The 5,166-nt window shown below is 39.9% G+C and overlaps 1 protein-coding gene across 1 annotated transcript in view; it reads left to right on the top strand.

The window, feature by feature from the left end:
• The first annotated feature begins 4,721 nt into the window (after nucleotides 1-4,721).
• Nucleotides 4,722-5,166, top strand: part of DENND2C (DENN/MADD domain containing 2C) — a 73,975-nt gene continuing 73,530 nt past the window's right edge. Inside the window, exon 1 of the mRNA XM_012000797.1 lies at nucleotides 4,722-4,977. The gene's annotated coding sequence lies outside the window, so the exon portion shown is untranslated. The remainder of the gene's footprint in view (nucleotides 4,978-5,166) is intronic.

The following is a 5,166-nucleotide window of genomic DNA, read 5'->3' as shown; positions in this document are numbered from 1 at the left end:
TTTTTTTATGAGACAGAGTCTAGCTCTGTAGCTCAGGCTGGAGTGCAGTGGTGGGATCTCCGCTCACTGCAACCTCTGCCTCCTGGGTTCAAGCGATTCTCCTGCCTCAGCTTCCCAAGTAGCTTGGATTACAGGCGCCGGCCGCCATGCCTGGCTAATTTTTTGTATTTTTAGTGGAGACAAGGTTTCGCCGTGTTGACCGGGCTGGTCTCGAACTCCTGACCACAAGTGATCTACCCACCTCTACCACCCAAAGTGCTGGGATTATAGGCGTGAGTCACTGCATCTGGCCACTACTGCATCTTGAACACGGCATTGTCAGTGAAGAAAGTTTGAACAAAATAAAATGTAGAGATATTGTTAGTTCTTATTACTATTACCAGACTTTTAGTTGTTATTTTCCTGAAGAGAAACCTGAAACATTAAAGAAAAATATTTGACCAAGAGATTCGTTTGTGCCCCATCACATCAATACACTTGATCTTAGCCAAAAGACTGAGAAGCAATGCATCACATCAATAATTGAGTTTAATGTGCACTCCAAAAAGAGAATGAATTCTTGCAGCTTAGTTCTTCATTTACTTTGAAGAATGATTAATTGGCATTGCTTATCATCATTTAAACAATTTTAAAAATAGAGGCAGGGTCTCACTATGTTGCTCAGGCTGGTCTTGAACTTCTGGGGTCAAGCAATCCTCTGCCTCAGTTATCATTTTGTATTAAGACAAAGTAACTGTTGCAAAGTAGTACTGCCATTCTTTTGCCCCTCTTGTGAGCTGTAGCACCTTTCTTCCATCAGACTTTCTCCTCCCTCTTCTGTGTATTTATTTTATCTTTCATTATTTTTTGCTGCAGTTTTAAAAAATATCGATTTTCCCCAACTTTAAAATGTTTCATTTGTAGTTGTGTCTCCTTTTTGTTTTCATTATCCCTCTTACTGAGTTTCAAGTAAATGTCGTATTCATACTTTGTCCATTTCCTCACTAATTTTCTTTTTAATTTTGGCTGTTACCTGCCTTCACCATCCTTTAGAAACCATTTATTTAATGCCCTCTTACCAAATGCAAGGATCCTTTCTCGGTCTTTATTCTCCTTACTTGTATGACACTGGTTTGCATCTTTCTTTTCTTTTTAGAATTTTTTTCTTCTCGTGATACTATCCTGGTTTTGTTACCCCTCACCAGCCTTTCTCCCACTCTTTATCTGACGCTCTCTTTTCTTCTCATCTATGGTCCCTAATCATGATGAATGTTCTCAAAGGTTTTTTTCGTAACTCTTTGAAAACTCTCTGCTTAGGGAACCTGTGTATTCTTGCACCTTTTCCCCCCACACTTCCTATTTTAAACCTTCCTTCTCCTTAAACCTTTGGTTTTTGTATCTCTCACTTTACTCTCAGCAGATGACCGTGGCTGTTAAAATAGAAAATAGAACCCATCAGATGGAAAGTTAATCAGTGTATTAGCCGCTAAACCTGGAAATTTACCTGCACTCTTATCTTTCTTTTATCATTTACCTTCTGTTCCCGTGGAAGACCTGTCCGTCTTCCTGGCAGATGCTGATAATCCTTCCAGGTCCCGTTGGAGGCCCATGCTCTCTCTCCTTCTTGAGGTCTTTGCTTTACACCCTTGTTTCTTTTCTTACCTCCTCTTTAGCAACTCTTTCCCACTGTGTTTAAACAAGATTAAACTTGTTTAGGAAACAAATTTAGAAAGCTTTCCTGGACTTCACGTTCCTGTCCAGCTCCACTCTATTATCCACTTGCCTACTTGGATAAACTCCTTGAATGGATTGTCTACAGTTGATATTTGCATTCTTTTTTTCTCATCCAATTCTCAATTCACTTATTTTCCTTCAGCCTCCTCCATGCCACGGAGCCTGCTCTTGTCCAAGTCCTAATGACCAACAGACACTCCAGTTTTTAATCTTACTTGACCTTTTGACAACGTATCTGTCATTATTGACCACTCTTTCCTTCTTGATAAAGTCTCTTCCTTTGGCTTCCATGATTCCACACATTGATAGTATTTCTACCATCTTTTGTCTACTTTCATGACCATATGTGATACATGAGGACTTACCTGAAATGTTTGAGAACTGACTTATTCTTGATTACCAATGTTTTGGAGTTTATAAAGCTTAATTCCAACAAAACATGATGATGTATAAAAATAATCTTAAAAAATAAAATATGATAATATAGTAATAAAGTAAAAATAAATATGGTATGGTAAGAAACAAACAAAAGAAACAAATGAGTTTGAAAAGTTGACATGGAAACCACAGTGAGATGCTACTGCATACCAGAATGGATAAAATTAAAAAGACTAACAATTCCAGTGTGACTGAAGAGTGACTGCAACCACTTACATTGCTGACGAGAGTGTAAATTAGTACATCCTCTTTGGAAAACTCTGGCAGTGTCCACTTAAGTTAAACATATGCCTACTTGGCCAGGTGCGGTGGCTCAGGCCTATAATCCCATCACTTTGGAAGGCCAGATCACTTGAGGTCAGGAGTTCGAGACCAGCCTGGCCAACATGGGGAAGCCGCATCTCTACAAAAGCTAGCCAGGTGTGGTGGCATGCACCTGTAGTCCCAGCTACTCAGGAGGCTGAGGCAGGATAATTGCTTGAACCCAAGAGGTGGAGGTTGCAGTGAGCCAAGATTGCACCACTGCACTCCAGCCTGGGCAACAGAGTGAGACTACATCTCAAAAACAAAAACCAAATAAAACCCAAAAACATATGCCTATTCTATAACCCAACAATTCTACTCCTAGATGATACCCAAGAGAAGTGTGATTGTGTCTATCAAAGATACATATAAGAATGTTTAGGCCAGGTGTGGTGGCTCATGCCTATAATCCCAGCAGTTTGAGAGGCTGAGGCGGGCAGACAAGGTCAGGAGATCGAGACCATCCTGGCCAACATGGTGAAAGCCCGTCTCTACTAAAAATACAAAAAAATGAGCTGGGCGTGGTGATGTGCGCCTGTAGTCCCAGCTACTTGAGAGACTGAGGAAGGAGAATCACTTGAACCTGGGAGGCAGAGGTTGCAGTGAGCCAAGATCACACCACTGCACTCCGACTGAGCGAGACTCTGTCTTAAAAAAAAAAAAAAAAAAGAGGATGTTTATAACAGGCCGAACACAGTGGCTCACTTGTGTAATCCCAGCACTTTGGGAGCCTGAAACAGGAGGATCACTTGAGGCCAGGAGTTTGCGACCAGCTTGGACAACATAGTAAGACCCCATTTCTACAAAAAAAGTTTTTAAACAATTAGCCAGGCGTGGTGGCACACACCTGTGGTCCCAGATACTTGGGAAGCTGAGGTGGGAGGATCACTTTAAGCCCAGATGGCTGAGTTGGCTGTGAGCCTTAATTGTACCATTGTACTCCAGCCTGGATGACAGAGCAAGACCCCATCTCTGAAAAAAAAAGAAAAAAAATTGTTTGGAACGACTTTCTTCATAATAACCAAAACCTGGAAACAGTTCGCATATTAGTCAACAGGAGAATGGATAAATAAATATTGGCATTACCATTAAATGAAGTACTATACAGAAACAAAGAAGAAAAACTGACTGCTATATACAACAACATGAATGACATATATAGTTTATATATGTATTTTTTTATATATATATATATAAAAGTTCTTTGAGTTGTACATAGATTAGTGGACTTTATGTATGTTACATTTTAAAACATTTATAGGCTTTAGGCTGGGCACGGTGGCTCATGCCTATAATCCCAGCACTTGTGGGAGGCCGAGGTGGGTGGATCACTTGAGGTCAGGAGTTCAAGACCAGCCTAGCCAACATGGCAAAACGCCGTCTCTACTGAAAATACAAAAATTAGCCTGGCGTGGTGGCGGGCACCTGTAATCTCAACTATTCGGGAGGCTGAGGCAGAAGAATCGCTTGAACCCGGGAGATGGAAGTTGCAGTGAACCGAGATCACGCCACTGCACTCCAGCCTGGACAACAGGGCAAGACTCCATATCAAACAAACAAACAAAAATTTTTTTACAGGTTTTTGAAAACCCTTGGTGCATCATAGATGCTTCATAAATAATTTGTTGCTGATGTTACATTTGCCAGGAATGTGCTCTTAGTTTTGTTCATTTTGTAGATGACTTCTCATCTATCAATAATCTCATTTAGTAATAAACTGCCTTTAATCATATATAAATGTCCTGTGAGTGTGCTTATATTTATTTTCATGCATATAATTTTCTAATGGGACACAGAATGTGTAGTGAAATGTATATAGACCACTTTCAAATTATGCTCTGTCATTTAACCATTTGATTCTGTACCTCTGTTTTCTGTGTGCGAATGAGGGTAATAATACCTGCTTGTGGCAGAGATTTTTTGGCTAATCTAATATCTATTCTTCTAAGTAATAGAACTCAGTAGTTTACTTGAGGCACATTGGAGGATAAAATGATTAAAGATTATATTTCCCAGCCTGGCTTGCAGTTTGTACATGTGACTAAGTCCTGGTCAATAAGCCATAGCAAAAGTGCTGCTTAAATAGAACTTTTTTCCTTTTTGCTTCCTGGAATGTGGATGTAATAGCTGGAGCTCCATGTGTGAACTATGAAGTGATCTTGAAGACAGAATCCATGTGTTGAGGGTGGCATAGCAGAAACATAGGCGCCTGGGGACTTGATGACATCTTAGACTGCCTACTCTTTTTTTTTTTTTTTTTTTTTAAGTGGCAGAGAAACAAACATCGGTGTTGCTTAAACCATTTGCTATTTCCAGTTCCAGTTGTATGTACCAAGACTTAATGTTATATAGTACCCCAAATAGGTGCTATGAAAATTAATTGTGATAATGTGATTGAAGTGATTGGCACATAGTATTTAACAAAATATTTAATAAAGTGTAATCACTGTTCTTGCTGTTTTAATTCTCACAATGCTCTGTATGAAGTGGATGTTCAGTAAGTATTTGATGTATCTTTAAAAAGTAAGCTATCTCTTTTTGAAACAAATGCTATGAAAGTGATTTATGTTTATTTTTATTTTTATTTTTTGAGACAGAGTCTTGCTCTGTCGCCCAGGCTGGAGTGCAGTGGTGTGATCTCGGCTCACCGCAAGCTCCGCCTCCCAGGTTCACGCCATTCCCCTGCCTCAGCCTCCTGAATAGCTGGGACTA

The sequence above is a fragment of the Mandrillus leucophaeus genome, unplaced genomic scaffold (genome assembly GCF_000951045.1).
Source record: "Mandrillus leucophaeus isolate KB7577 unplaced genomic scaffold, Mleu.le_1.0 Scaffold64, whole genome shotgun sequence".
In the NCBI taxonomy this organism is placed as follows: Eukaryota; Metazoa; Chordata; class Mammalia; order Primates; family Cercopithecidae; genus Mandrillus; species Mandrillus leucophaeus.
Note: the sequence above shows the minus strand (reverse complement) of the source record. Positions and strands in the feature narration are given on the sequence as shown.